We start from the raw sequence: 20,963 nt of genomic DNA, 5'->3' as shown, positions 1-20,963 counted from the left end.
AAGAAACTGAGTTTCAGAGACATAAATAACTAGCCCAATTGTTAATCATTCTAAATGCCTTTAAGAGTTGGCATTGGGAAACCGATACCCTGAACCAATTTACAATGTTGATGGCATTGTAAATGGGTTCAGTATTTTCTGAGATTAACCTGGCAATGTTTAACAAGTTATAAAATGGTCCACGCCCTTTTACACAATGATCTTGGAATTTATTCTAAGGATATAAATAAAATACACATGCACACACTGACACATCAACTTGTATAAGATGTTTATGACAAAAAAAATCTTTTACAGGAAAAAAAATTTATATATGCAAAATTTTTCACTCATTTAGCAAACATTTGCCTGAATACCTTCCGTGCGGTAAAGCACCGTTCTAATACCAAGGATTCAGCAGTGGAAAAGAAATAAAAGGGCAAAGATGATCCCTGCTTTCATGGAGAAGTTTCATATACAAATATCCTGGGAATAAAAAAGAAAAATGGATAATGTAAGCCAAATACATGATTTTAAGTTGTCCAGTGCCCACATTTAAAAGGTAAAAAGAAGTGAGAGAAATTACTCTTGATAATATATTTTATTTAACCCAATATACCTAAACTATTATTTCAACATGTAATAAAAAATAAGACACTTTACATTCTTTTTCATATTGTCTTAAAAATCCAGTTTGTATTTTACATTTATAGTACATCTCAATTTGAACACAATATTTTCATCAGAAATACTAGGTCTGTATTGAGATTTTATAAAATATATCATTAAAAGTAGTCATATAACAAAGGTGTTCCAAACAAACTTAATGGTTTCCCAATAAGTTAACTAAATATTAAAAATAATTTTCTTTCAATATTTGTATCCACATTGAGCAAATTATTGCTTATTTTTTTGTTAGGAGAAGTGATTTGACTTTGGAGCAAAATCATACCAGTTTCAAAATATTTTTGTTCAAGTTAGATAAATTCACTAATTTTGGGTCATCTCAGTCTTATTGACACAAATTCAAAAGAATATTATATTAACTGAAAAGCAACTCTGAATTTATTAATATCAGCAAAATATCCAAATTTTTCTTATAGTTTTTCCTAGTCAACTTATACAACACTGTTGACTACAATTAAAATCTTCTGTAATTGATTCATATTAGGAAAAAAGATATAAAATTATTATAGTTGACTTAAATCCTAATTTTAGTCACAGTTTTGATTTCAACTGTGCCTATCCAGCTAGATCAAAACTAAACTTCTCCTTTATTTTGAACTTCAAATTTAGTATGCGCATGTGCAGTGTAATGTGAGTGAGAAAATATAAATCACACTGACATTTTATGTCTTTGATTATCGACCATTTGGCAAATATTCCTTTTGCTCCAAGAAAAAAATCTTTGTAAAACTCTTCCACCACTCAAACAATGAGTATTAGCAAAGAACATTAGATTGGTTAAATCCATTGTATTCTGTCTCTTTCAAGGTTCTAGACATGGAGGAATGGTTGGCTCATAGCATTAGTACATCTATAATGAACAATCTCAACAATTTCATCCATTACACTTTTCACAGCATCTCTTTCAGAAAGCCTAAATATTTTCAGTATGTGTCAGAGTGAAATGAAGCAGTAAGGGAAACATCAGTCTCTTATATCAAAATTTCATTAAATTTGAATTTTTAAACAGATATAGCTAGATCTCAGTACATCATGATAAGACTAATTTTTTCATATCTAGCTGATAGTCTCTGATAAATAAAAAAGATTAAAAAGATTCATGCCTTGTGTTCAACTTTTCAGGGCATAAATTGACATTTCTTTGTAAATGTGGAAGTGCTTTGAGAAAAATAAAATCTAAGTGTTACTGTTCTGCAGATGGTGACTGCAGCCATGAAATTAAAAGATGCATACTCCTTGGAAGAAAAGTTGTGACCAACCTAGAGAGCATATTCAAAAGCAGAGACATTACTTTGCCGACTAAGGTCCGTCTAGTCAAGGCTATGGTTTTTCCTGTGGTCATGTATGGATGTGAGAGTTGGACTGTGAAGAAGGCTGAGTGCCGAAGAATTGATGCTTTTGAACTGTGGCGTTGGAGAAGACTCTTGAGAGTCCCTTGGACTGCAAGGAGATCCAACCAGTCCGCTCTAAAGGAGATCAGCCCTGGGTGTTCTTTTGGAAGGAATGATGCTAAAGCTGAAACTCCAGTACTTTGGCTACCTCATACAAAGAGTTGACTCACTGGAAAAGACTCTGATGCTGGCAGGGATTGGGGGCAGGAGGAGAAGGGGACGACCCAGGATGAGATGGCTGGATGGCATCACTGACTCGATGGACGTGAATCTGAGTGAACTCCAGGAGTTGGTGATGGACAGGGAGGACTGGCGTGCTGCGATTCATGGGGTCGCACAGAGTCAGACCCAACTGAGAGACTGAACTGAACTGACTCTGCCTCTCCACTCAATTTTAAAGCAGTAGTATGCCTTTGTTTTAAATTTAAATGTTTGTAATCCAAAGGGATACATGCACCCCAGTGTTCACTGCAGCACTGTTTACAGTAGCCAAAACATGGAAGCAACCTAAGTGTCCATCAGCAGAAGAATGGATAAAGAAGATGTATCTACGATGGAACGTTACTCAGACAGTAAAAAGGATAAAATAATGCCACTTGCATCAACATGAATGGACCTAGAGACTGTCATACTTAGTGAAGTAAGTCAGAGAAGGAAAAATATCATGACATCCCTTATATGTGGAATCTAAAAAGAAATGATACTTATGAACTTGTATTTACAAAACAGAAAGAGACTCAGAGAATGAACTTATGGTTGCCAAGAGGGAATAATAGGGGGTTAGGGAGTTTGGGATCGACACATACACATTGCTATATTTATAATGGATAACTAACAAGGATCTACTATGTAGCATATGGGACTCCCCTGGATGGGAAGGCAGTTTGGAGGAGAATGGATACGTGTATGTGTATGTATAAGTCCCTTTGCTGTCCACCTGAAACTATCACAGAGTTGCTAATAGGCTATACCTCAATACAAAATAAAGAGTTTAAAAAATTTTTAAATATTTGTCCACACTTAATTTTTAACTAGAAAAATAATTTAATTACATGAAAACAAATGCAATGTAAACATTTAATGTGTAATCCCCAATTATAATTTACATGAGTATCACTATAATTCATGTTGTCTGCAGAAAATATTCAAATAAACACAAGTTATATTAGATGCAAAGAAAACAATCATTCGAACCTAACACACAGTAGATGGGTAAAGTGCTTTGGTGTAGATCACCATAAGATTTGATTTCATAGTGTCTTACCAAAATAACAAAGTTGTACTTAACAGAAAAATATTTTATACTGCTAATGTTTTTCAGTTAAATTAGGTTAATTTATATTAAATTAATAATTCCATTCCTCAGTCACCCCAGGCACAGTTCAGCTACTTAGTATTCACACACGAGTAGTATCAATATTACAGTGAAGCCTGTTAAACAAGGACAGGGTCCAGATTACTGGGCTTCTTTACAGTTGTCTGGCATTTCTCTGAGGTTCCAGGAGTTTGGAGGGGGAGAAAAGGCATTTGGGGCCAGGCTCCTACCTCCCCTTTCACAGAAACCAAAGCGGCTCCACTTTTATCTGCTTTACTTATTAAAATTTGGTTGGAAGAAAGTATCCCAGTGTGTTTTTCTGTAAGGTTTGAAAGCTTTGGTCCTGTTTCTTTGCTTCTGAAAGTGGCTGCTCTAGCGTAGGCACCCCACCCCAACCTGGAACTGTATGGAAATGCAGATTCTCAGGCCCTGCCCCAGGTGATTCATGCACACTGAAGTTTAAGAAACAGTGGGATACACAGTCTTTTCAGCCTTGTGTTGTCCTCTCCCTCTGAATCGTACATACACATATACACACCCCCAACAGCATCTTAATGAGGAACTAACCCATACTGAAACCACAGCTGAACTCCTGCATTTTAGAAACAATCACACAGGCCAGGGGACGTGGCCCCCAGCACTTGCTCTGGGCAGCTGTGACCTGTGTGCCACTCCTGGATTCTGAGTGACCGCCCCAGCACTTCCTTCCCACTGCTGCCGCTGCTCTGCCTGACGGAGCCCCGAGAGGACTATCACTGTGGCAGAAGCTTCATGCCTGTGTGTAAGAGGTATAGCAGTACCTCCTACTTAGCAGGAGTTACTAAGTAGTTAAATGAATGTACCCTGGAACACAACGGAATGTATTTAAATCCCAAATCCACACTCCAGCTCTGTAACCTTGGGAAATTTTCTTAATCACTAAGTGCCTCAGTTGCCTCATCTGTAAAATAGGGATAATAGTAGAAAGTACCTAACGAGCCATTATAATTATTAAATGAGTTAATATGGGTAACGCATTTAGAATAGCGCTTTGCCTTCTGTATACCCTCAACCTTCAGTACTATCGCAGAGTAGGTTCCCTGAATGGTTTTGAGTCAATGAATTAATTAATGCAGGCAAATACTCAAAGTAGGACTTTGAGTGCTTGAAGGGCTTATACTCCCAGGTAGGTCTGGGGTCTTAGGAGCCAAAGTCAAACACAGGCAAGTGTGGGCTGGCCCTCAGCAGTGGGAGGTAATGGAAGGGGACCTAGAAGCCATGTCTTCTGCAAAGGGTCAGAAATAGGAACAAAGAGGAGAATGGGTGGATTAGGGCCTCAGAATCGCAGACACCCAAAAGACACTGTGTGAGGAGGGAGCCTTCCTCTGTGCATAGCAAGCTGGGGGCAGGGAGGCAGCTGCTTGGGCTGAGGGCTCAGCCACCCACCAGTGTCTGTAAAGCTGTTGCTGCTGTTTCCTGTTAACTAAAATGCTGCAGTGCAGGAGTGGGCCAGGCTGCATCCTTGGAGGTATCACGCTAACTTGACCTCAAGACAATACAGGGTCCTGTCTGACCTGCCCCCACTGAGTAATCAGGATCCTTCAGGCTCTTAGAGCTCCTCTCACTCCAGCATTTTATCTTTTAGATTTCTGCATTGTAGCTTCTTCTAATTCAGGCCTCTCATGCTCTCTAAATTCACATTTCCTGTTGCTACCTATTGAATACCTACAGCTTGCTGCCACTCCCTGAGCTATGTTTTCAGTGGAGAGATGAAGGCAGAGGAGAGCAGTGGGTGCATCACCCACCCTTCCTCTGCTCTGTGCTTCAAGGAGGAGTTCCCTGGCTCTGGTCCTCACCAGCTGATAGAAGACAGCAGTGATAACGAATTATTTCTGAGGAAAACAACCAGAGAAAGACTGCTATCTTGTATATTAAACTCTGTGTGATCAACTTTATGCTGGAGAATATGGTCTAAAAAAGACCAGAGCTCTTGAACGAGCTCTCCATGCAGCTTCTGTATATTCCGCAGATTCAGTGGTAAGAATACTTTGTGCTGCATGTATGCTAAGTCGCTTCAGTCGTGTCTGACTCTGCGACCCCATGGAATGTAGCCCGCCAGGCTCCTCTGTCCATGGGATTCTCCAGGCAGGAATACTGGAGTGGGTTGCCATGTCCTCCCCCAGGGGATCTTCCCAACCCAGAGATCAAACCCGAGTCTCTTACATCTCCTGCACTGGCAGACAGATTCTTTACCCCTAGTGCAACCCAGGAAGCTAGTTCTGACTTCGTGCTGATAGGGAAGCCATTCCCTATTTGAAGGGATGACACTCAAGGTCCCTGTCATATATTTTTTAAACCAAGCCAAGGCCCTTGTCTGCTCAAGGCTCTAAAACACAAGCAAGATGATGGACTAGGATGAGGCAAGAAGAAAGTAATTGAGTTGTTTTCAAATGAGACCAAATTTGCTAGGTGATACAGGATAAGGTAACAGGTGCTAATGAGAAAGCAACAGTGCCAAGGAGGCTTCCTAGGTGGCGCTAGTGGTAAAGAATCTGACTGCCAATGCAGGAGACACAAGAGGCACAGGTTCAATCCCTGGATCAGAAAGATCCCCTGGAGAAGGAAATGGCAACTCATTCCAGTATTCTTGTCTGAAGAATCCCATGGACAGAGGAGCCTGACAGGCTACAGTCCATAGGGTCACAAAGAGTTGGACATGACTGAAGTGACTTAGGACACATGCATTGTGCCAAGCATCTTTTTTCCTTTCTGTGCAAGTGGTACAACTTCAGTCAGGGATAACTTTCTAATGTTGATGAGCTGGGCTTTTCAGAAGGATGAGGACTTTCTCATCACACTCGAGAAAGCAAAGCTCCAGCAGAGTGGGCCCCAGGCTCTGGCCACAGCAATGTCACACTGCCCAACCTGGGCTCTGCTCTGACAGCCTGCCTGACACTCAGGCCCACTGCTACCTAGAACTCCAGGGCCAAAGTTTGGGGATCGATTGATCCTTTGTTTTTGGTGGAGAAAGTAAGATATTTTAGCTCTTCTCTTTTAAGTTGTCCTTATGAACTTTTAACTCATAAAGTAATTTATCTTCATTGTAACAACTGAAGCACAGGTTGATATATATCTTTCCTTAAACATAAATGGGAGGTGAGTTTGTTTGTTTTCTTATAAATAGGATTATCTACACATATGACTTTGGCATCTTTTTCCACTTAACAATATATTATGAGCATTCCTCCAAGTCAATACATACAGATCTAATTTTTTTAAATAGCTACATCATTGTCCACAGTGTGAATGAGTTCAGTTCAGTCATCCAATCGTGTCCGATTCTTTGCGACCCCACAGACTGCAGCACACCAGTGCTGTCCATCACCAACTTTCAGAGCTTGCTCAAACTCATATCCATTGAGTCAGTGATGCCATCCAACCATCTCATCCTCTGTCGTCTCCTTCTCCTGCCTTCAATCTTTCCCAGCATCAGGGTCTTTTCTAATGAGTCAGTTCTTTGCATCAGGTGACCAAAGTATAGGAGCTTCAGCTTCAGCATCAGTCCTTCCAGTGAATATTCAGGACTGATTTCCTTTAGGATTGACTGGTTTGATACTGGTTTGATCTCCCTTCAGGCCAAGGGACTCTCAAGAGTCTTTTCCAACACCACAGTTCAAAAGCATCGATTCACTGGCACTCAGCTTTCTTTATAGTCCAACTCCCACATCCACACATGACTACTGGAAAAACCACAGCTTTGACTAGATGGACCTTTGTCAGAAAATCAATGTCTCTGCTTTTTAATATGCTGTCTAGGTTGGTCATATCTTTTCTTCCAAGGAGCAGGCACCTTTTAATTCCCTGGGTGCAATCACCATCTGCAGTGATTTTGGAACCCAAGAAAATAAAGTCTGTCACTGTTTCCATTGTTCCCCCATCTATTTACCATGAAGTGATAGGACCAGATGCCATGATCTTAGTTTTCTGAATGTTGAGTTTTAAGCCAACTTTTTCACTCTCCTCTCTCACTTTCATCAAGAGGCTCTTTAATTCTTTGCTTTCTCCATAAGGGTGGTGTCACTGCATATCTGAGGTTATTGATATTTCTCCCAGCAATCTTGATTCCAGTTTGTGCTTCATCCAGCCCAGCATTTTGCATGATGTGCTCTGCATATAAGTTAAATAAGAAGGGTGACAATATACCTCCTTGACATACTCCTTTCTCAATTTGGAACCAGTCTGTTGTTCCATGTCTGGTTCTAACTTTTGCTTCTTGATCTGTATACAGATTTCTCCAGGAAAGAGGCAAGGAGGTGGTCTGGTATTCCCATCCCTTTAAGAATTTTCCACAGTACGAATGGGCATAGTTAATTCCATTGCTCCAATTTAATGAAGAGTCAAAATATTTCCTAACTATTTCAAATGATTTAATTTTTGGTTTCTTGATTTTTGTTTGGGCCACTACACACATTACTGCCTTAACCATCTTCATAGATACAGTCATACAAATGGATTTCATATTTCTGAAGAAAACATGTACAAAAAATGGAATTGCTTGGAAATGAGAATGTGTTCTTTTTAAAATAGGTATTACCAAATTACTTTGCAAAATTAGAAATCTACCCACCCAAATGCAAAATTTTAAAATGTCAGTCTTCCCACATCTTCACTAGCACCCGCATTTTATTGTGACTTTTGCTGTTTTTCTAAAGATTATACATTCAGGGGAAAATAAAACAGTAGCTTACCTCCCTACAGCCGCCCTTGTCACATCAGATTCCCATGGCGTCAGACATTCGTCCATCCCATAGGATGTACAGCACCAAGAACAAACCCTAATGTAAATGATGGACTATGGGTGATAATGATGCGTCAGTGCTGGTTCGTCACTGGTAACAAATGTGCCTCCTGGGTAAGGGAACGTGAAAATGGGAGAGGCTACCCATGTGTCAGGTCAGGGAGCATATGGGAAATCTCTGTACCCTCTTCTCAATTCTGCTGTGAACCTGGAACTGCTTTTAAAAATTACTTTTTTTTTTTTTAAGCAAACAAGTATACATTTTATGGTGGAGGCTGTGAGACACCCCCAGATCCTGAGAATGAAACGCCTCCTTCTTAAGCTGCTGGAAGTGGCACAGGGGACAGTCCTCAGGAGTCAGCCACTCTGGAATTGCCTCTGCTGAATGAAGGGTTACTTCCCCAGTCACGCTGCATTCCTGATGGATAGAGGGATATAAACACCGGGTTTCCTTGTCTCAACTCTGAAGGGCCATCCATCTTTAGAACTGCCTGCAAGGTCACTGTCACAGCTTCCCTTGAGATTCCATCACAGCTGGGCTTCTCCCTCTGCCAAATCCTGCTCCCTTCCCAAGGACAGTTCTGATAAACTCCCCACATGCTCATCTCGTCTGAGTCTGCTTTCTAGAGAACCCAGAAATAGAGAAAGGAAGTCATACAAGTTTTCAATCCATTTCTAACTTGCAGAATTTATGACATAAATTTCTTCCGATTTAGGTGGGCTGAATCCCTGTGATGCCTCCCACAGATGAAGCATCTGTGGCTGCTTTATACCTCTGTACTTCTGGAGAGGTATATGTACTTCCTAGACAACAATTACACCTTCCCAAGTCCCGTGTTGCTCATTATTACTGTAAGAGAAACCTGAGAGCCAGGGATCATCTGCCAGAACTCTTCTTAGATCTTGCCAGTCATTAGGGTTGTCACTAGTCCTTTTGATTGGCATCTCCCCAGCTAGTGAGGTTGAGAATGTTCAAAGGCGCTTATTAGGCAGATGGATTCCTCTTCTGTGCACTGTCTATTCCTATACCTTTTCTCCTTTTCTTTTCTTTTCCATAATAACTGGTTTTTTGAATATATGTTTTTCATCACTTTTAAAGAACATTTTATGGTAGGTTTTTGGAGGATTATGAAATTGTTTGGTTTTTTAAAAATCCATGTATATTAAGGATATCAGGAAGAAAGTAACTGTCTTAGTCTATTTGGAATGCTGTAACAAAAATACCACACACTGGGTGAGTTACAAAGAACGCAAGTGTATTTTTCACAATTCTGGAAGCTGGGAAATCCAAGGTTGAGGCACCCTCAAGTCTTCCTGGTTCAAGACAGCTATCTTTTTGCTTTGTCCTCACACAGCGAGAGGCAAGAGACTGCTCAGGGGTCCTTTTGATAAAAGCATTAATCTCATTCATGAGGGCTTCACTCTCATGACCTAAGCAGCTCCCAAAGGCCCCATCTCCAAATACATCACACTGAGGATCAGGTTCCAACATACAGATTTGAGCAGGAAGAGGATAAACATTCAGACTATAACAGTAACAATCACTTAAAATTTCTCCACTTAGAGAAATCACTTAGAAATTTTTCACTTTTCCTTGTAATTTTTCCATGCCCAGTTTTCCAGAATAATCTTATATCAGTCAATATATAGTTTTGAATTCTAGTTTTTTCATATAATATTACACCCTAAGCATTTTCTCAAATCATCGTCTTCATAAATAGAATTTAAATGGCTATCTAATAGCATCAAATGGATAAACCATCATTTGACGTAATTCCTTCAGAAGTAGCAGACATGTGAATCATTTCCAATTTCTCACTACTACAACTATGATGCGCTTCCTAGGCAGAGATATGTTTATATTTCAGATTTCCTTAAATACATTCTCAAGAGTGGAATTGGTTTGTATTTCAGATTTCCTTAAATACATTCTCAAGAGTGGAACTGAGTTAAAAGAAGAACATTTAAAGATTTTTGTTATAGATCTGTTTGTTTTTGAGGACTCATTTGTAAACTAATGTTTTATATCTGAAGCGAATTACTGCAGTGAAAATATCACACCCAAACTTAGTCTAACCATTGGTGGTTCCAGCCAATGTCTTGAGGTCTCACATCAATTAAGCAAACATGTCTTACACCTATGGCTTATTTTAGACATTAGAGGGCTGTGGTAACACTGACCAGGATCCTGCTGTCAAAGAGAAAAGACCTGAGAAAAAGAGGAACAATGATTGATTAACCATTACAGGAAAAAGAGTGAAATAAATCTTCAACAAAATGCTAAGTCAGCATGTATTGGGGGGAAGTGGTGAAATGACACAGCCAGGAAGATAAGTTGTTAGATTTTAGTCTCATAAACACCCTAGAAGGCACTGGGACTCTTCATATAGTCAATACTGGAAGTTATGAATGCCCAGTCTGGGACTTGAGACTTGGTTTTAGGATTTTACCTAATTACATAGGTTTATGGTTTTTACAGCTTTGCTTTTATAATCTATTGTTGGTCATGCTACAGTTTCCTTGATATAAGGCCCCTGGCATGCAGCCTCTGCCTTTTTCCTGAAGAGTTTTATCTGGCGGTAGTCCAACTCTGTATTGCGGCTTTGAAGACTGCATTGCGTTTTCAAGGCAAAGACTGTACTACTCCCTAGTTTGGGACACACTGCTCACAACAGTGGGCTCTGGTGAGTGGAAGGAGACCTGCCAGGTTGGCTTCCAGCAGAGCATGCCTGTTCAGTGCTCAGAAGCTGAAGAGACCCTAAACCCCATGACCCAACCCAAATCACCTAAAGGCAGAATGCTGGGATCGCTCTCAAGTCAGAATTTTTGAATGTGACCCATGCTTTCCCCACTGACCAGTCATCGAACCTGGACAATCTATTTCAATCTCTCACCTTTCTTTCCCAACTATAAAAGAAGACTAAGAGTGATCATGAGAAAACAAAATGAGAATTAAAAGAAGGAAATTGTCTTTGAAATATCCGCATTTTATTATGTTTGAAGAAATCTAAAGGAAAGATTTTCTAGTCCCTCTCCTCCAAACAAACGTTTATGTTCATGGGGAATGGAAAGAGAAGGGTGATAATGCATTAATTTATTCTTTGTTTTTTAAAAGTTGTATCTTAAAGCAAAGTGACAGAAGAGCTATTTTCTTTGTTACATCACTAGAGAGGCAAACTCTGACTAGCTAAGAACCCATTGTTCAGTGTGCCTAAGATTTTGAAAGTTAAGAGGAGAGTTTTATACAAATGTACCGCATTTTATTGTGCCTCACCTCATTGTGTGTTTTATAAATTGGGGTTTTTGTGGCAATCCTGCATTGTGAGATATTAGCATTCTTTAGCAATAAAATATTTTTAATTAAAGTATGTATATTTTTTAGATATAATGCGATTGCTTAATAGACTATAACATAGTGTAAATATAACATTTATATGCACTGGGAAACCAGAAAATTTGTGTGACTCACTTTATTGTGAAATTTGCCTTAATCCAGTTGTCTGGAACCAAATCCAAAATATCTCCAAGGTATGCCTGTGGAAGACTAGGTAGGAAAGTTTCTGTAAGATTCACAAGTTGTTACCAGGCTCTACCCCATAACCCTGCAGACATTTGAGCCCTCAAGAATTCCCTTCTACTTATTTACAGAACAGAAATAGACTCACAGACTTAGAGAATGAACTTACAGTTGCTACAGGGAAGAAGAGGGGGGAGGGATAGCTAAGGAATTTGGGATCAACATCTATACACTGCTATATTTAAAATACACAACCAACAAGGACCTACTGTATATCACAGGGAGCTCCGCTCAATGTTATGTGGCAGACTGGATGGGAAGGGAGCATAGGGGAGAATGGATACACATGTATGTATGGCTGAGTCCCTTTGCTGTCCACCTGAAACTATCACAGCATTGTTAATCGGCTATACTCCAATATAAAATAAAAAGTTTATTTTTAAAAAAGAATTACCTTCTACTCAATCACCTACAAAGAAGATTTGCTTGGGCAGATTTGCTTGGAAAGCAAATTCTAACTTGATGGGGGGAAATTCAGCCAAGCTCCTGCACAAATGAAGCTTTGCAAGTGTTCTAGCAGAGACTTTCAGAGAAGTGCATCTACTTCAGTGAGCGTATGAAGAAACTTGCAGAATTGCTATTTCTCGGCCTTTTGTTGCATGGAGAAAATATACTACTCCTTCAAGAGCCTACCCAAAATACGAAGGAAGCCTTGTTCTGGGTGATTTAGGCTCAGGTGGAGGCTAGCTAGAAGAGGCTACACCTTTATTCAGAGATGCTTAGAGAAGAGAGAGGTGACTAGACCCACTCCCCAATATATCCACCCACCCCCTCACCAGCCAACCATGGAACAGCCCCTAGGGAGCAAGGTTGAGGCATCCCTTACCACCCACCACCAAGTCTCCATCCTGGACAGACAGGCCCTGTGCCAGCTTAACTAGGTGCTTCCCAGGGGCCGCTTCCCTTGCTGTTCGCCCACCCACTCTCCCTGCCTGCTGCCTTCAACAACCCTCCCCCGCCCTCTGCCGCATCCCAAGCCACCTGCCTCTTTAGATGCTCCTTCCGCCTGATGTCTCCACTGACCCCCACCAGCTACCTGTCAGTGTTAGCCCAGCTTTGCTCTCCCCTTCAGCTTTCATCTCATCACTGTTCCCTAAGGATCCTCTTTCTACTTTCTGCTCTGAGATCCTCACACCTGCCCGTGCTTGAAAGAGAACCTGAGGAATTCTCAGGACACCCTAAGTATAACTCAGTTTCTGTTCTGTGAATCCTCAGCTCCGGTCAGAAACATGTGGAGCCTTGCCTCCACTCTCAACCTAGGAGAGGTGGTATTTTTAGAGGGATTGCAGAATGGGGACAGTCAGACGGAGCCAAAAAGATGGGTCCACTGAACAGAAACCCTTGCTTAGATGGAAGATCATAATCATAAGAGGAAGAGCTATAATTTTCAGAGACACTTTCCTATTTACCTGTATCATCTCCTGCATCACTCACTGAGGAAGATAAGCAGGTGTACTGGCTCCGCTTTACAGACAAAAAATATGAATGAAGCTGAGAGAAGCTGAGTAAGTGGTTAGAGCAGAAGCCGAAACTGGGGGCTGGAGATATTTGAGGCCCCTTCAGCTTCTTACAATGGAAGTGAGCCCTGCCCTCTCTGGTCTGGCCACGCACCAGGATACCCTGCCCAGCAGAGCATACTCCGTGAGCCAGCCCACACAGCACAAGGCCTGCAGGAGAATGCCGTGCAACGAGAACAAGGCGAGGGGCGGCGAGAGTCCTGAGGAGAGCCTCTTATCAAGTAAACGGTGTCTGCTGCTGACAACAGACTACAAAGGCAATGTCTGAAGAGCTATAAACCTCCAGCCTCATGTGAAGTAGGAAAACCACACTCCAAACCCACCAGACTGGGTGTAACACACTGACAAGACAAGTTCAACCACAGATTCCACCCCTCCACCCCTCTGCACCCCCACTGCTTCTCCCTGGCAGCCTGAGAAGTGAGTTCTGTCATGTGTGGTTTGTTCTTTTCTCCAACAGATGGGAAGAACCTGATCTGGAAGGCCCTGCGTGCCAAGAGCAGAGGTAACACAAGAGCCACATTTGTGGCTAGGGCCTTGCTCCAGACCCTCTTCTGTAGGATCTGGGGAGGCAGAGATGGCCCCTCCAGCTCCTCACCTCTGGCCTGGTAACAGCTTCCCCACCTCCCCCATCCCAGGATGATGGAGGTAGGGATCAGGGGCTCTGAGACCTCCCCAACCTCATGTGGGCAAGGAGGGGACTTGCCCTTCACCCCACAAGAGCCAGGGGTTCCAGCTGCAGAGTCATCTTGTTCTTTTCTCCCGCCCTTCCTAGCTCCAAAGTGGTTCCCTCTCTTGAGTACTGGCTTATCCTATTGGGAAGAGAAAGGTGGGCACTTAAGGATTTACACAGAGTGCTCATCAAAGAAGATGATGCTGAGATGTTGTCATTGTTTAGTAGCTAAGTCATGTCCAACTTTTTTGTGACCCCATGGACTGTAGCCCGCCAGGCTCCTCTGTCCATGGGATTTCCCAGGCAAGAATACTGGAGTGGGTTGCCATTTCCTTCTCCAGGGGATCTTCGTGACCCAGAGACTGAAGCTGCATCTCCTGCACTGCAGATGGATTTTTACCACTGAGCCACCCGGAAAACCCCTGAGACATTAAGGAGACCCAAATATTAGGACACAAAAATCCAAATATTGCTTCTGTGAACAATGGCTCATCTAAGCCTTAGAGAGCCCTGAGGAATAAATGGACTAATACTAGTATTAGTATTCATATCAATGTTCTTATTGGTATTTGTACTGGAATTACTATTGCTATTCGTATCGCTATTTGTATTCACATTCACATTAACACTGGTATTTATATCTGTATTCACATCAGTATCCAATTCTCATATTGGTGTCTGTGTTGATACTGGTATCAGTGTCGGTCCTTAACAGGAATAAATGGTGATGCACAGACCGCTAGAAAGGCCAGTGCTGCTGCATCTGCCTTCTATTCTCCATAAGCACTGGAGATCTTCTTGGGCAGTAATGACAAGTGTAGAAGCTCTTGAGTCCTCTTTAACCTGGGACAAAGACAAAACGGCAATGCACCCTCATGCAGCTCTGAGACAGGAGAAATTACATAAGCAAAATTGTAAGCACAGCCCCCAGATCCTACATGTGAAGCCAGGTCTATAGCAAGGCGGTGGGGAGTTATGCTGGAAATGAGGATGGAAGGGTACATTCTGAATGATATTATGGGTTATAATAAGGGATTTGTTCTTAAAAAAAAAAAAGAAAAATGAGTCACCAGTGAGGTTCTAGGAGCTCTCTGAAGTCCCAGGATCCAGGGCCAAGATTTCCCCTTGCCTAGCACACCAGGACACTGTGCACACACACACATATACCACACACATATACCACACACACACATATACCACACACACACATATACCACGCACACACACCAACTATACACATACCAACTACACACACACCAACTACATACACACCAACTACACACACACACACCCCACACATCCTCCACACACACCTACCACACACCACACATATATCACACATGCACACTACACATACCACACACACACACACCACACATAAAATACATGCAAACATACACACACGCATACCCCACACCACACACTCTGCAGAAAGCCTCTGACAGTCTATATGTGACTCTGTAGTTCTGAGAACCCTGGCAGAGCAGAGCCAAGCTTGTTAACTTAACCAGAGTAAGCTGGAGGCTTGTTCCACAGATGTCAGCCCCAGGACAACTGGTGATGATCTTGTTATTCATGGAGATTTCACACCACCCCAGTATTTCTTTGCGACAGGAAACCGAAGCCTCAAGAGGCCTGCTCTTTATGGTACCACTTAGCCTATGGGCACACCTACGGCACAGAGGCCTTTTGTGGGCTGCAGGACCCAAGGTGCCTGCACCACCTTCAGCGTCACTTGTCCTTCCAGGAAGGGCCAACACTGCATCCCATCTTTCTCTCATCTCACATCACGTGGGAGGATGCAGTACAAGATCTCACATCTCTGGGACTTTCCACCACAGGATGCCAATGCAAAGGCATGGGCTTCCTCTTCTCATGTTATTTCATGACATAAAAGAAAGCACCCACCCAGGGAGCCAGAGTCTGAAAACTATGCACGTTCCCCATATTAGCATCCCTTTGATCTGCAGGGGCAGCTGGAGGGAGACACACTGAGCTAGACTGGGGCCTTCGTCCTTTCCTGTTCATCAGCTTCCCTTCTGCTCTGGGAGTAGTGATGCTCGTGTGTGCCTGGAACCAGGTAAACATGGGGGCAAGTGCAATGTATAACTTCCTGAAACACACTAACAGTCAAGGTTAGGATCAGAATTGAAGGTTTAACATCAGAAATGCAAGCATCCAGGGCTTCCCTGATGGTCCAGTGGGTAAGACTCTTCACTCCCAATGTAGGGGGCCTGAGAACTAGATCCCATGTGCTGCAACTTAAAAAAAAAGTCTCACATGCCACAATAAAGATCGAAGATCTCACATGCCACAACTACAACCCAGCGCAGCCAAATAAATACATGTATGTGTGTGTGCTCAGTAGCTCAGTTGTGTCTGACTCTTTGTGACCCCATGGATTGTAACCCACCAGGCTCCTCTGTCCATGGGATTTCCCAGGCAGGAATTCTGGAGTTGGTTGCCATTCCCTCCTCCAGGGGATCTTTCCAAACCAGGGATCAAACCTGAGTTCTTCTGTGTCTCCTTCATCTCCTGCATTGGCAGATGGATCCTTTACCACCGAGCCACCTGCTGCTGCTAAGTCGCTTCAGTCGTGTCTGACTCTGTGCGACTCCACAGACGGCAGCCCACCAGGCTCCCATCCCTGGGATTCTCCAGGCAAGAAAACTGGAGTGGGTTGCCATTTCCTTTTCCAGTGCATGAAAGTGAAAAGTGAAAGTGAAGTCATTCAGTTGTGTCCAACTCTTAGCGACCCCATGGACTGCAGCCTTCTAGGCTCCTCTGTCCATGGGATTTTCCAGGCAAGAGTACTGGAGTGGGCTGCCATTGCCTTCTCCTGGGAAGCCCCAAATAAATACATAAATAAGTATTTAGAAAAAAAAAAAGGAAGAAGAAGAAGAAATGCAAGTACCTTGTGCTTGTATTTCACAGCACTGGAAAGAATTCTAGAGCTTTCTAACTGAAGAATACCCCAGAGCTCATCTAACTTCCGCATGCCATGGACAAGGAAATTCAGGAAACTGTTTTTCATGTGTGACCCTCTGATCAGCTGCACCAGAGTCTCCTATGGGCAGATTTCTGAGTCCTTCCCCAAATGTGCTGAATCAAGATTTGCAATGGAAAGCCTAGGAAACTGCATTTTAAATAGACTCCCTAGAACATTATGCACCTGGGAATATTCTAGAAGTATAGCTGGAGACCATAACAATAATAGTAATAACAACCACGGGATTGAGGGGAGGTAAATCTGGATAGCTCCAAAGACCTCACTTAGGAGCTCAGTAAGAGCGAGCTCAGCAGTTCCAAGCAAACCAAAAGATTCCAAGCAAACCCCAGCCACAGAGTCTACAAGGTTACCCCATTCTAATAAGGCTACTATCTCAGCTAGGAAGCCACATGTTCCCTGATGTTCTAGTCTGTATAAGGAAGCAAGGTCATTCTACTGACACCCTTTCCCTGGTATGTACAGTCCTGGCCCTAACAGCCCTTTCATTATACTGTTTCCACAAACATCTATTGTAGGAGTTATGTGCCAGGCACTGTGCTAGGTAACAGCAATATCATCATGACCAAATGTAGGTCCCCAGGTAATTCTGGTCCAGCTCCTTAGCTGGTCCCCACTGATGCCCTGGCTAGTGATGAGATCAAGGACTTGAGAGTCAGGCAGGCCTGATCTACAATCCCAAGTCCACCTCCTCCTAGCTGTTACTTTGGACAGTTTTAAGTTCCCTCAGCCTCCATTTTCACATGTGTCACATAAGGAAAAATAAGACCTCCCTCTACCTACTTCTCAGAGAAAAAGCTGGCTTAAAACCCAACATTCAGAAAACTAAGATCATGGCATCCAGTCCCATCACTTCATGGCAAATAGATGGAGAATCAATGGAAACAGTGACAGAATTTATTTTCTTGGGCTCCAGAATCACTGCAGATGGTGACTACAGTCATGAAATTAAAAGACCCTTGCTCCTTGGAAGAAAAACTATGAGAAACCTAGACAGCATATTAAAAAGCAGAGACATTACTTTGCCAACAAAGGTCTGTCTAGTCAAAGCTATGGTTTTTCCAATAGTCATGTATGGATGTGAGCTGGACTATAGAGAAAGCTGAGCACCAAAGAATTGAGGCTTTTGAACTGTGGTGTTGGAGAAGACTCTTGAGAGTCCCATGGACTGCAAGGAGATCCAACCAGCCAATCCTAAAGGAAATAAGTCCTAAATATTCATTGGAAGGATGGATGCTGAAGCTGAAATTCCAATACTTTGGCCACCTGATGGGAAGAACTGACTCATTGGAAAAGACTCTGATGCTGCAAAAGATTGAAGGCAGAAAGAAAAGGGGACGACAGAGGATGAGATGGTTGGATGGTATCACCGACTCAATGGATATTAGTTTGAGCAAACTTTGGGAGTTGGTGATGGACAGGGAAGCCTGGTGTGCTACAATCCATGGGTTCACAGAGTCGGACACAACTGAGAGACTGAACTGAACTACCTACCTCTCAGGTTGTTATGTTGTGGGCTTGGGATAATCTTCATAAACACTAAGCACCACGTCTGCACATCAGGTGCTTGGCAAATGAGTCCATCACCATCGCTATCACTCTGTGTGCCCTCGGACAAATGACCTCAGTCCCACAAAGGACTGCTCAGCCAGCCAATATCTGTTGAGCACCTACTCTGTGCCAGGCACTGGAAATGCACAATGAACAGGACAAGGCCCCTATCCTCACAGAACTTTGATCCAGAATAAAAAAGATAAGGGACTGTATTAGTTGTATTAGTTTACTAAGACTGCTGTGACAAAGTACCACAAACTAGCTGGCTTAAACAATGAAAATGTATTGTCTCACAGTCCTGGAGGCCAGAAGTCCAGGATCGAGGTGTCATCCGGGTTGATTCTTTCTGAGGCTGTTCCATGCCTCTCCCCCTGCTCCTGGCGATGTCTGGTGTTCTTGCCTTGCAGGTGCATCACTGGGATCTCTGCCTTCATCTTCACATGGTGCACTCTGTGTGTCTGTGTCTGTCAGTCTCTGTGTTCAGAGTTCCCCCATTTTTTAAGGATGTTAGATATTTTGGATTATGGGTCCACACTCAAGACCTCTTTTTAACTTAATTACCTCCAAAAAGACTCTACTTTCCAAATAAGGTTGCATTCTGAGGTACCAGGGATAAGAATTTCAATATTATCGTTTTCTGGAGGAACACAATTCAACCCATGAGAGTGCCTCATTTCATCCACTCACTCAGTCTCATTTGATTTCTGAGTCAAGTTGATCCAGCACAGGCCTCCTTCTAATTCAGCTTAATCTCCTAGAATTGAGTGTGCCCAGCACGTTCAGTGCTCTTGAAGCTTATCTCCAAGAACTATTTCTGTCTCTCTCTCCTCTCTGATCTCAGGAAGGTAAAACTTTGAGCTTTCCCTCCAGCAGGGGCTCATTCCTTGCCCAGCCCCCTTTCCCAGGTCTACAACTCCAGTTACCTGCGCCACAGACATGGTGCACAAGCCTTAGATAGAGGCTACCACACCCTGCACCTGGTATTTCCTGCTTTGCACATAGTCATCTTATAGTCATCTCCGTTTCATCTCAAACGGAGAATTCATCTGTTTGTGAAATTGCCTATCTCCTGCAGTTTAAGTTGGAAGAATGTTTACTTATCTGGCCCCAGGGAATCATATACATCTTGCAGTGTATGTTAACAGTCGCTCCATAACACCATTCATTTTTACTACCTGAAATTACAGAGTGATCCCCAAGGGATTCACCTCCAGTGGTTAACAGACCAATGGGCTCTGTCTTCCTTGTCTCAGGCCTCAGAGGGACAATGTTTCTGGTTCTGGTTTGCCCCCTTCAAAAAAAAAAAAAGAAAAGACCAGCATCTCTTGAGGTGAAAATGTAGAGACCAACCCCCACAAACAAGACTCATCACAAAACTTCTATAAATGCCCAAACAGAAGAAAAGTGAAAGTGAAGTCACTCAGTCATGTTCGACTCTTTGCAACCCCATGGACTGTGGTCAGCAGGCTCCTCTGTCCATGGGATTTTCCAGGCAAGAGTACCAGAGTGGGTTGCCATTTCCTTCTCCAGGGGATCTTCCTGACCCAGGGATCGGACCCAGGCCTCCTGCATTGCAGGCAGACACTTTACTCTCTGAGCCACCAGGGAAGCCCCAGAAGAAAAGTCAGTGACTATGGAAAATAATAATCTTTAGATTTGGTTTAAACCAGCAGTTTCTAAAGGCTGGTAAGTGAGCGTGAGTGAACCTCAGTTGAAGACACTGGGGACCCTCATGGTATCCACCCCCCAGATCCACCAGCCCTTGTGCTCCACCTTGTCCTCCACCACCACTTCCTTCTCCTTCTCACCCCCCACTGTGGGTCCGTCACTCTCTCTCTAAGCCCCTACAGCGCCCGTGTTCTGCTCTACAGTAGGACTGCCCACGCTCACTGTGATCACTTTTCACTGCTCTGTCTCCCCAGTCAGACTGTGTGAACATGGGGAGCATGTGTATTTCTTTCCTGCACCCAGCCCAGGTCCTGCTCACCCCATCCTTGCTGTCTGCCTGAATGGTAAACTGCATCCTCTCTCTGTGACCACCTGGTAGGCAAGCTTCCTCTCTCCCTTCTCTTTCTCTGTGTCTGTCTCTTGTCTCTTTCTCTGTGTGTTTGTGTGTATATGTCTCTCTCAATCCCTCTCTCTGCCCCTCCACTCCCCTCTCCCTCCCACCCTCTCTCTTCCCACCAACTCCTGCTCCCCTCTCTTTTCTCTCTCTTCCCCGTCCCCCTCCACTCTGACCACCCTGAACTCTCAGCACTGGTCCAGACCTGTTGCTGGGAACTTCCCCACGCTGCTGTGAACTGGTCCTTGTCTTTTCTGTCCCTCCCTTTGTCTAGCACCATGCTTGCATCCAGTAGGTCCCTGATGCTGTTTGTGGATGACTGGTTGGTAGAGACACAGGGTGGTATAAAAGGGAGAACTCGGAATGTAGAAGACCTGATTCCAGTTCTGGCCTCACATCTGGACAGTGAATTTACTGTGTGATT

At 43.1% G+C, this 20,963-nt stretch overlaps 1 long non-coding RNA gene across 1 annotated transcript in view; it reads right to left on the bottom strand.

Moving 5' to 3' along the window:
- Positions 1–246: 246 nt before the first annotated feature.
- Positions 247–20,963, bottom strand: part of LOC121819974 (uncharacterized) — a 193,011-nt gene continuing 172,294 nt past the window's right edge. The window contains exon 5 of the long non-coding RNA XR_009601210.1: positions 247–465. This is a non-coding gene — a long non-coding RNA (uncharacterized LOC121819974). The remainder of the gene's footprint in view (positions 466–20,963) is intronic.

The sequence above is a fragment of the Ovis aries genome, chromosome 7 (assembly GCF_016772045.2).
Source record: "Ovis aries strain OAR_USU_Benz2616 breed Rambouillet chromosome 7, ARS-UI_Ramb_v3.0, whole genome shotgun sequence".
NCBI classification, from domain to species: Eukaryota; Metazoa; Chordata; class Mammalia; order Artiodactyla; family Bovidae; genus Ovis; species Ovis aries.
Note: the sequence above shows the minus strand (reverse complement) of the source record. Positions and strands in the feature narration are given on the sequence as shown.